We start from the raw sequence: 11,999 nt of genomic DNA on the forward strand, positions 1-11,999 counted from the left end.
AAAACTATAAAGGCTAGCAACACTTATCAAATTTGTTGGTAAATTTATTATTGAATGTTTAGGCCGCAAATTCGAGTTTTGCTATCTTTTTGGGATGAATTAATTTTGTAAGTACTTTTTAAACAAAAAACCTTTTTGTCTAGACCAGAAGGCTATTTCTTCTCTCTAAATTTTAAATATTATGTCATGAAAATGATATTGAATCTATATCTATACTAAGTCTTATGATGTATATGGAAAAGGCTATTGTGCCCATGCTCCAGCTGTTGACATGTGTCCAATTTATTGGTTTTTTGGGCATTTTTGCATCACACTTCCACCTCTGTTGGTTGCTCCACGTATTATTGCACGTGTCTTCTTTTTCTTAAATTGCTTACAGGTGTCATGTTCTGCTGCATTGCCTGTCCATTCTTCACCAACTCCGTTTCCTTTCTTTCTTCTTCATTGCATTTTGCTTTCTTTCTTCTTCGTTGCCTTTGTTTCTTCTTCATTTTGCTTCCTCCGTTTCTTTCCTTTCTTCTTCTTTTTTGTGTTTTCCATGTCAGGTTTGGGTTTTGTTTTCTTTATGCTTAAATACTTAAAGTTTCCATTTTTATTTACAACTATTATTATCCCATTTTGGTTTTTCCTGTTTTGGTTTTTCCTGTTGAGCTTTTGTTTCATCGATTTTGGTTTTTGTTGTCGAGATTTTGTTTCATCGATGCATGTTATGTTTCGCAAGAAATGTTGTTTGTTTTGGCTGTTTTGGTTTTCGCTGTTGAGCTTTTGTTTCATGCATGCACTGTGTGTTTCGCACGGAATGTTGTTTCAATATGCATGTTTGGTTACACATGCATGTTTTTTGGTGGGGTTGTTGATTTGTTGTTCACAAATGTTTTCGACTTTGTTTGTGGTTTTTCAATAACAATAATTGATATCTTTGATGTTTTTTGGTATTTGACAGACGAATAATGACGATGCGTCGAATGTTTCCTAATATCTATGCATGTTTAGTTGTTACCTTTTTTTCCCAATTCTGGCTTACCTGATGTCATTTGGTGTATGCTTTGGTTGTGTTATAGGCAGGGCCAAGAAGATCGCCGAATAGGTAAGTCTTTCAGAGAAGCATGAGCTGACCTATAATTGCAATGCCTTTAATGTTTTCTAATGTCTATGTATGTTTGGTTGTATCTTTGTTAATTTGATTTGGTGTATGTTTTGGTTGTTATTTAGGCAGGGTGAATGAGATCACAAAAAGGGTAAAATCTATCTATATTCTGTATTCTATATTCTATGTCTATCTATATTCTCTCTATATCTATACTAAGTCTCATCAAAGAGATGTATAGGGAAAAGGATATTGTGCTCATGCTTGAACTGCTGACATGTGTTGAATTTTGCTTTCTTGGTTTGCTCGGTTATCATTATGCTTGCCACATGGGCACACAAACGGTTCTGTATAGACATTTGTTTTCTTATGGCACTGAATGCAAGCTGCATAACACCATGAATGATTGTCCATAGCAAATCTCAATGCCCAATTCTGAAAGTCTTCCATTTTGTGGTTGGTTTTGCATGTAGATTTTTTGGGGTGTTGTTTTGATTTGGTGTGTCGGTTTTTGTCGATGTTGGTCTGCCTTATGAGTTTTAATTTTGTTGCATGCATGTTGGCTTTGTTTCATGATTAATATTTGTCCTTTTTCAAAACGTGCAATACTGTTTTTTTTTACGTTGTTGGTTGCTTATGGATGTTTTTTTGTGGTGTTGAGTTGGTCCTGATTTAAGCGGTTCAAGACAATAAGAAAATAGGTAAGTTGTTATTCCTTTGTAATAATTATGCTATGTCTAATGTTATACCATGTAGCTGATGGTTTTCTTGGTGATTGTCTCATCAAATATAGGGCATTGAAAGTTACTATTGTGGCGATGGTTCATGTGTTGCCGCCTGTTCAATTTGTTTTTTTTTTGGCGCATTTCCACTTGGGTGCAAGTGTCAACTTTTTGATGGATTCCCGGTCATTCCCTCAACTACTCCAAAGCTTCTTTCTTTGTTTTTGCTTCATTTGCTTATTGCTGAGTGTTGGATGCTGCTTTACTTGCTTTGTTTCCTTGCTTTCTTTTTCATGTAGGTATCTTGAGTTCCAGTTTAGTTTTCCTCCTGCTGACACGTTCAATTTTGTGTTCTCCATATGAGGTTTTGCTTTTGATCCCTTCCTGCTAAAATATTTCAAGTTTTTTTGGTTCTTAAGTTTCAGAACTTATATGCCTGATGTTGTTCGGTGTTTAACAGCCGAATTCTGTGGTGAGCTATAACGACCATGGTTCAGATGTTTTTTTTTATATCTATGCATGTTTGTTCTTCATATTTTTGGTAACATTCCTGTCCTGCCTAATGCTATTTGGTATATGTTTTGGTATATGTCTCGCAGGGAATTGTGTTTCTTTTTGGCCATCTGGGATATTGTTTGGTGGCCTATATGTTTAGTTGCATATGCATGTTTTTTTTGGTGGAATTGTTTATTTTTTGTCATTTAGGTAGTCCATGAGGTTGTCTCTTGCCCTTTCTCATCACCAAGTATAAGGGTTGTTTTTAAAGTTATGCAGTTGAGGTTAATGTCTAATATGTTTTATGACTTATTCATTTTGTTATCAGCTTTATTAAATTGTTTCTAAAATTTATTTAACTTTATTAATTATTCTAAATTTTATTGTCGGGTATCATATATAGTTTGTTGCTTTTTTTCTTCAGCATATCCAACTTATGCTTCTATTTCTGCCTGCTGTAGGATGCTATTCATCCAAGTTAGCAATTCTTTGCTGGCTTCTAAGTTGGCTATTAGTTAGCCGGTGGAATGGAAGCAACAATTCAATCATAGGTATTTTGCTCATCTTTTATGCATTTTGGTCTACCTTTGGTGAATTTATTTGCCAATTTATTAATGACGTATTTTGCCGAGTTTAACTCTCCTGATAGTTTTTGATTGTTAACTTTTAGTTAGTTTGCGAAGTTATTAATCAAATATTTTATATCAACTATGTTTTTCCAGGTTTTGTTGCATGCATTTGCTGAATTTGCTTCTATTTCACTGTTGGTTTTTCCTGCCAATGCTACTTTTTGTATACTTCTTTGTTGTTTTTTCTCTTTATTAAATTCATCTGATTCTTCTGTTTTCCATTCGTCCATAGGTTCCTATCCTTCATTAGCTAGCAATTGTTTTCAGCCAATTATCTCATAGGATGCATTTCTTACAAGAGCTCAGTCCAGTATTGTTTGGCCAAATTAATTGGATTTCTTGGGTAAATCTGTTATTTATGTTTCATATTTGTTTTGTTCGATGGAAAATCTAACCACAGGTGGTTGGCACCTAAAATCTATTAGTAAATTCTATTAACATGATTGTTCCAATTGCTATCCATAACTATGGATGCTGTTTTTTACCCATATTGGTGCATTTTTTTTCCTGCATGGTCATTGAATGTTAATGTTAGATTAACTTGGTTTGGTTTTAATTGTTTGGCTTTAAGTCATGTGGGAATTTTTAAATCATATGTTATTTTACTTTGATTCCGAAGTATGACATATGGCATATCTGATATGCATTTCCTTTGATAAGTTATTAGATTTCCTCTTATTAAATTGGATACCAAATGACAAACCTCTGCCTGCATTGTTAGCTCATGTTGTTGCGTGGTATTTAAAGCATTTAGGCCATTATAATTTACTATGAATGAATAATTGTTGATCTGCTTGCATAGTCGTCTAGCCTGTGAATGATTCTAACCCCCGTGCAATTTTGACTCTTCAGAAACAACGATTGAGACTGGACAGTTGCCAACCAAACCAATCTTCCATTAATTGGAATTTTGGGAAAATGTAGTAATTTAATGCATTCAATTTGTTCCTTCACCTTCCTATAACATCATGGGGTTTAGCTTATATAGCAGAGGATGCAAAGGCTTCACCACATTGCTGTAATCTGTTATCTTTGATTTTTCCCCAAACAATCATTAGTTTCTTACCATCCCAAAGATGAGCTCAACATCATCAACAGCGTCAAGCAGGGTAAGTAGTCTAGCAAACTTTAATTTGCTTAGCTTTTGTTTTCAATTAATTTCTTCTCTTCACCCTGAATGTTTTCTGTAATTGCAATAATTACTTCTCTTCATGCTGAATGGTTACTGTAACTGCAACAATCATGGCTATCTTATTGTAGATGAGGGATCCTATAATGACCCGGCCCTGCATATTACAGTTTATTGCAGCATTTCACAATGAGAAGGTGATATTTGACTACTCTTTTATTCATATTGTTTTTTCAATGCATTCCTTTGACCTGATACATAACATCTGCGCTTACCACATTTTCTGACCAGGACTATATAGAAATACCGTCATTCTACCATTCACAGTGGGCGCCACGTTATCCAAAATTTGCCCGGTTTAACTATGATGGAGCCTCCTCATACAATATCAACAAAAAAGTTCTTCGCTGATGGCCTTAAATAGTTGAGGAAGCACTTAAATATCTATGATTCAGTTACTATCAACTTTATGGTCTGTGAACACATATGGAATTTTGATCTTCATTTCAGTCCTTCGCTTGAACAACAGACATGTGGCAGACCCCTACTAGCATTTAGAATGCATGTCTGGACTATTGAACTCACTCAAGCCCTGCTTGGTGATCCTAAACCACTGGTAATTTATATTGACCTCTTTTGCATTATGATCAAATCTTTACCCAAAAAATTAACTCAGTTTTTTTTTATATTCAGATTCATCCACCTATTGCAGCAATACACCTTCCTTCTTGTGGTTTCCATATGACCATTTTAAGAAAGTTCAGGCCTCCATTACAATGGTTTGTCGTCCCAGTTGGCCCTGGCTTTCACGGAAAATATTTTGCGGAGCCATGGTATTGGTTTCTTTCTAAAGATGATTTTGTTCGCGGAGACGAACTTTTATTCTATTACAGAAGTCGTGAGGATATTTGGGAAATGGTTATTAGAAAACAGAGGAATTGGGTGACAACGATGATTGGTGAATTTAAATTTTTATTATGTTAGTTTATATATTACAACAAATGTTTGGTTAATGTTGATTTTGGATGGCATATTAATTTGCAATTTTTGCTTTTTCAGTTTTAATTATGTCATTCTTCTGAACAATGTTTATATATTAATATCATGGTTTTTGTGCTTCAATACTGAATTCCATCACACACGCTGGTAATTGGAAAAATTATATGTTAATATTTAGTTCTCAAAATATCAAATTAGCTAGACTGCAACCATGGTATAAAAAAAAAACTTGAATTATGAACATGCTAACGATTGAAACATCATGTCACAATTATTCTGAATGCTAGCCTTCTATGTTATACATACATATATATATATTAAGAATTCAAATGAGATGGTCATTTGCAATAACACTGGGCAAGTATTATTAAGATTTATATCAAAGCATGGGATCAATGAAAACAGGCTTCATCTGATAACTTTCCAATGTTCCATTCTCTCCTGTTTATTGGTTGTGTATATCAATAATATTCAAGTTAAACTTTCTAAAGTAACTGATTAAATTGAGGCTTCTTGAGCGTTCTTTATACAAATAATTGTAATAATTCTAATAAGTCTTATAAAAGAGATTTATGAGAAAATAAAATAATTATTTCATCTTTTCATTTCTGTCCGTCTTTTGGAGTTTTTAAATTTGTCGAATATTTTTCCTTTCTCATACGGTAACAATGCTAAATCTGCCTATTTCTGTTATTTCCTCATTATTTTACCTTCTCTAGCTTTACATGTATCATTGTCCATTCAGGCTGACCTACAATAATAGTTACTAAATTTAATTTAGTTTCAACACCCAAATTGTTATTCAATGGACACAGGATTCTCAATTATATATGATGTTTGAATAGTACGCATTATTTATGCCTTCTGTTTAAGTTCTTTCTAGATATTCTTTCCTGTCTGTAGGTGTTTTAATTTTAGGAACCTCCAACATTCTTTTATTTTGTCTATATTCTGGTGTCTATCCATGTTTTTCCCTTCTGCTGTCATGTTATCTTTATTTCCTGCATATTCAACTGATTATACTTTATAGATGATGTAATATGCATATCCTGTTTTGACATTTAATAGAAACAAATTATAAAAACTATTCCAGAATAAAACCATTGATGCTCACATCAACATAGTATCATCTTAGACATTCCCTGGTGCAGTCATCTCATATTTATTTCCTGCATATTCCAATGCTTATGTTTTACAGACCATGTAATATCCATGTTCTGTTTTCACATTTCCTTGATAAAAAAAAAAAAACCTATCCCAGCATGTTGTGTTCTTAGAGCACATACATATATATAATTTATATCTTTGTCTGTGTAGCTATTCGATCTATGTCTACATATCACACAATCAAACTTCTTCTATTTCATCGATGTTAAACTTGATTACCATCACACGTTAGCCATTTTGCTGTACTGGTTTTTTCACATTTAATTCAATTATATTAACAACTTTGTTAGATACTTAACTCAATCCTAATCTTTTGTCCTCTGCATTTAGTTATTTAAGCCTCTCTTTCTTTGCAACATCACCAAACATAACTTCTCTTACTAAGACAACATACTCAAATGTTAAGTTGTGTTTTTTCAAATGGTCTGGGACTGCAAATCAAGCACCCATTAATATTGCAGTTTACAGCAGCATTCGATTGTTACAAGGTAAATAAAATGCCTATTTTGGCAACTTTTTCTGACACTACTTTGGATATTGTTTTTCTTTTGTTTTGCTATTTTGTCAAAACACTATATACCTCCATTATTGTAATTATTATATTATACTAATCATTTTTCTATTATTCTAATTGTCTCAATCGAAATTTGAAAAAACAATTTTTTTCCTTTTTTTCTTGCCATACATTTATATCTAAGTTAATTGATGATATATTTAATAAATAAAATTCATTTAAAACCAATAAACTCATTCAAATTACAACTACATGTATAAGGAAAAAAAAACTTATTTAACCTCTATTTATTCCATTTTTTATAGTTTATTCTTTTTTTAAAACTAACTTTCATTTTTTGATTAAAAAAAAGTCAAGACAAAAATAAAGTTATTACTTGATCTATCAACCAAAAAATATTATTATTCAATAATAGTTATTTCTTTTATATTTTCTCTTTTACTGTAATTTTAACTTCTAATACACATTAAATTTACAAAAAAATATCAACTCATATATTTATTATATATGACTCTTCACATGTAATCCTCGAAGCCAGCAATCAATAATGCTCCAGAATTTCCACATTCATCTTTATTCCCCCACTTACATGGCAATTACTCTGTGACTCCCACACTTCTTCTCCAAAAACCATTTCCCTTCCACACATCCACGCCCAATTGTTTTTACTCACCTATATTTGCCATCCAGGAGAACTTTAATCAAGTAGCTTAATATTTGAAACAAGTTATAGCACTAACCCCCGGTCTGACTGGCATTTCAACTCAACCCAGACAAGCATGACTTCACATTCATCATCAGCTACAAGCAAGGTTTTTTTTCCTCTGCTATTCTATACACAGATTAAAAGACTATTATCTATTATAGATGACATATTGAGTACATGCATGCATATATTTTCCTTGATTAACATTATCAATTTTGACTCCCAAATTTAATAGCTATTTTGACTGCTACACCACAAAAAGATAAATTTTTCTACCTATCTCTTCTTCTGTTGCTTCATATTAAATTGCAACATGTTACCATATATTGATCCAAATTTATAATACTCACTCATGCATGTTGATTAAATCTAATACACTTAGCATTAAATTCAGACAACATTAGGTTTTTTTATAATTTATGAATGATCCATATTGAAGGACTATTTTTTGTTATAGGTCATATATAAATTACTGCCCTAGTTTTATAATTTATAATACTAATTTGAGAACAAAACCTTTGTCTGCATTAAAAATTCAGAGCCATAGAAAATCTGTAGCACAGGCCATTCAATATTGACTGCCCTGAACTCCACACTTCATACCGATAATATACACAATACAAACAAGTTGGCTTTTACCTTCATATTTTCACTTATAAAAACTACACTCTGATCTCTAATATTTGTTCTTTATTTTTTTCTGTTCAGTTTTTGATAAATTATTCCCTGCTTTGTTATGTGACTAATTTCATTAATTTTTGTGCTATAGGGCCCATCAAACTGGTTGGCAGCAATACGGTTTTTGGCCGCATTCTGTGTTTCCAAGGTCAACATTCAAGCATTTTTCCAGTTCCCTTATTTCATATGAAACAAAATTCTTCTATTTAATGTTAACATGTTTCCTTGCAGAACATCATTGAGGTTCCATTGTCTTACCATAGACAATGGAGGTCATATTACCCGACGTATGTTTTGTTTCAGTATAATGGAACCACACATTTTGCTAGGCTTCGCAAATATGGTAGCCGATACTTTTTTGCTAATAGGCTAAAACAGTTTAGAAGAACTCACGGCATTGACGATAGTGTCATCATGCGGTTTTTTGCTGCTGACAAAAATACTTCCTTCGAGGTGGATGTCATTGGACCTATCCATAGGCAGGGCCGTCCAAGGTCGGTTCAGGCAACCAGGAGACACATCTTTACAGCCGATGTCATCGAACACATGATGCAACACAGCTTCCCTTTGGTAATGGTTTGCTAGCCACCCAATTATGTTCTTACTATTAATTTCTTTTCTTTTATATTGCTTTAACGCTGACTACATGTTGTTATTTTTCTCACCCCAACTTTTCTTTATGACAGTAAACCTATTCTATTATTAACTTTTTGTCTTTATATTGGTTTAATTTAAATAACCCTGAGTGGTGTAAATACAATACAGGGAAAACATTTAGTCGTATGATCACTATTTTTGTTTCAATGCAGCTCCTTCCACCAGCAGCTTTAAATTTTTTGTTTGGATCACAAAAAGTAATTCTTGTTCAGAGAGGCTATGGCAAACGCAACCAATGGCAGATCACCATGCACGATGGTGTGCCATCTATTGCCCAGCCATGGTTCCAATATCTCTATGAAAATAATTTAATGGCTGGAGAAGAGGTAATATTCTTCTTCAGATTTGACGAACACGTATGGGAAGTTCTATTTAGAAAAGAAGTTATATGGGATGAGGACCTCTCCAACTGAAGATCATGCACACAAACTATTTTTTTAAATTTCATTTATGTTTTGATTAATATTGTTACTCAAATACATTACGGTATCAGACAATTTCATCTTTATTACTTTATTGATTCAATGCTTTTGCCTACAAAGGTTTAACCATGTTAATTAAGTATCCTTTTAATCTATTTAGTTATATTTTTCCCATTTATATGTTAAAGCTTAGTAATCATTTTATTCCTATTATGTAATAAAAAATAAAAAAATAACTGACTTCTGCGTACATCAGAAATACTATAATTATTATTATTTGCTCACCGTTTTTAAACAACTTTTTTTTGCTGCAACACTATTCTTCTTCATTGTTTTGACCACAATTTATATACATTTTTTCCCAATTTCTCTTTGCACATTTTTAAAAACTTTTTGTTGCTTTACATTTAAAATGTATAATGATACATGTCATATGGTTAATTATATCAATTGTACATGTTTGGTTATATATAGTTGGAGTCAAAGTTTTAATTCTGTCATTCAATATATATGATGCATTTATTATTTTTTCCCAAAATCATGCTTTCTAATTAGATTGATAGTGTCATTTTTATTGACTAAATATTTATCATGAAAGTTATAATGTTTTTCATGATTTAGCATAGATATAGTCAATAATTAATATTAGTATGAATTATGGAAATAAAAAATGGTTACCATAGTTTGTTTTTATACAAATTTTACATAAAAGAAATAAAAAAACAAACAGATATTTGTAAATGGAAAATATTCGACTGGAATTGTGTTAAGTGTATATATTTTTAACCAAAAATACCAACTTATTTTATCGATATAAAAAAAAATCTACAAATAAGTGTAACATGTTAAGTACATTATTTAAAGTGAGTATATAAAATAATAAATTTATTATTATCATTTTGTAATTAAATAATAATATAATTTGTGGACATCTTATTTGATATTGTCTCTCATTTTTAGTCTATTTTTATTTCAATACTGCCAATTAAATTATTATTGATGTAAAATTTTTAAAAATTTTCATGTTGTATTTTATTTTACTTATGTTTTGCAAAACAAATAAGCATGCATGCTAAATACCAATGTTTAATTTATTATTATTATTATTGATCTAAACTAAGAACGGGTTTTAAAGTTAATTCATCTTTGCGAAATTGTAATCTTTTGTTATGTCCATTGTAGCATGTGTGTCGTACACAGGACATTTTTATTTTTTATTATCTTTAACATTTTTTTAAAAAAATTATCATAAATATTGCTTTACAATTCTATTTCATTTTATTATTCATTATTATTGTTATTATTATTATTAAACTCTAGCTAAAGATTTTTTTTTGTGTTGTTATGGTTTAACCTAAAATACTATCATTATTGTTATACCCTGTATTTTTTCTATTAAATTGTAATAACCTAAATTAATACAAACATTTCTAACTTTCACCAGGGCGACTTCACCTTCAACACTTAAATTATTACTATAATAACATCCATTTTTTAAATAACACAAAAAAAATAAAACACATTCGAGGAAAAAAATATTCCAATTTGTTGGCTTTTTGGGTATTTTAGTTTCGCTCTAACTGTCACTTTCTGCATGCATTCCCAGTCATTCCTTCAACTACTACTCCACCTTTTGCATGCATTCCCGATCATTCAAGAACAAGAAACTGCTTACTCTGTCTTTGCGCATTCTCTCACTATTTTCTTTGCTTGGTTTGGTTTCTTTCTTTTTCGTTTTCCTACCTCCATCATTTGCAGTTTGATTTTTCAACTGCTCTCAGGCCTTCCATTTTGTGGACATTTGGTCTTGCTTCAAGTTTTCTTGCTTCTTATGTTTAATTTTTTCAGCTGCTCAGAGTTTCCATTAATTTTGCGGAGATTTGTTGTTGTCGTGCATTTTGGTTTGAGTTCTCGCGGTTTTGGTTTTTTCTTTACATTTGTTTATAGTCGCAGGTGTTTTGTTTTCATGCATGCATGTTTGGGGTTGTTTCTTTTTGGTCATCTGTGGTGTCGCTTGCTGATTAATTTGGTTTTTTAAGTTAGTTTTTTTTTCATGTTTTTTTTCTCATGATTCCTTTGCTGATGTTGTTCGGTGTTTCATAGTCTAATGTTCAAGGTAACCTATAATGGTCATGGTTGCAATATTTTCTGATATCTATGCATGTTTGTTTGTTACCCTGGCTTTCATTTTATGCACATTTGCTGTTGTCGAGCATTTTGGTTTGACTTTTTGTGGTTTTGGTTTTCTCTTTACATTTGTTAACGGTCACACATGTTTTTGTTTCATGCATGCATGTTCGGTGTTGTTTATTTTGGTCATCTGTGGTGTCGCTTGCTCATCTGTATGTTTGGTTGCTATTGCAAGTTTTTGGGTGTTGTTGCGGATTTGTTGTTCAGAGAGCTGAATTTGCCTTTTTTAATTTGTTTTTATTTTCTTCATTTTTTATGAAGACTCTTTTGCTGATGTTGTTTGGTGTTTGTAGGCGAATGTTCGAGGTAATCTATAATGGTCATGGTTTATGCATGTTTGTTTGTTACCATTTTTTAAGATCGGCCTGTTGTCTGCTATTATTTTGTGTATGTTTTTAGGCAGGGCCAACAAAATCGGGTAATAGCTAAGGTGTCATTCCGAGAGTAATATTTTCCTATCGAGGTAACCTTGAATGGCCATGCCTAGAATGTTTTTTAGTTGATAGTAATATTTGGTGGCTGCCTTGCTTGATAATTTAATTTGTGTCTGTTTTGGTTGTTGTTTAGACAGGGACAACGAAATTGTATAATAGTGATAGGTAAG

General features: G+C 31.8%; 1 long non-coding RNA gene across 2 annotated transcripts; it reads left to right on the forward strand.

The window, feature by feature from the left end:
- The first annotated feature begins 393 nt into the window (after positions 1-393).
- On the forward strand, positions 394-5,100 carry LOC100814355 (uncharacterized). Of its 2 annotated transcripts, XR_417168.4 has the most exons (8): positions 394-1,788; positions 1,881-1,994; positions 2,109-2,173; positions 2,766-2,855; positions 3,786-4,042; positions 4,194-4,259; positions 4,354-4,678; positions 4,756-5,100. It is a non-coding gene; the product is annotated as an uncharacterized lncRNA (long non-coding RNA). The 2 variants fall into 2 exon arrangements; XR_001383870.3 differs by having other exon boundaries at positions 1,881-2,173.
- Positions 5,101-11,999: the final 6,899 nt, after the last annotated feature.

This window comes from Glycine max, chromosome 12 (genome assembly GCF_000004515.6).
Source record: "Glycine max cultivar Williams 82 chromosome 12, Glycine_max_v4.0, whole genome shotgun sequence".
NCBI classification, from domain to species: domain Eukaryota; kingdom Viridiplantae; phylum Streptophyta; class Magnoliopsida; order Fabales; family Fabaceae; genus Glycine; species Glycine max.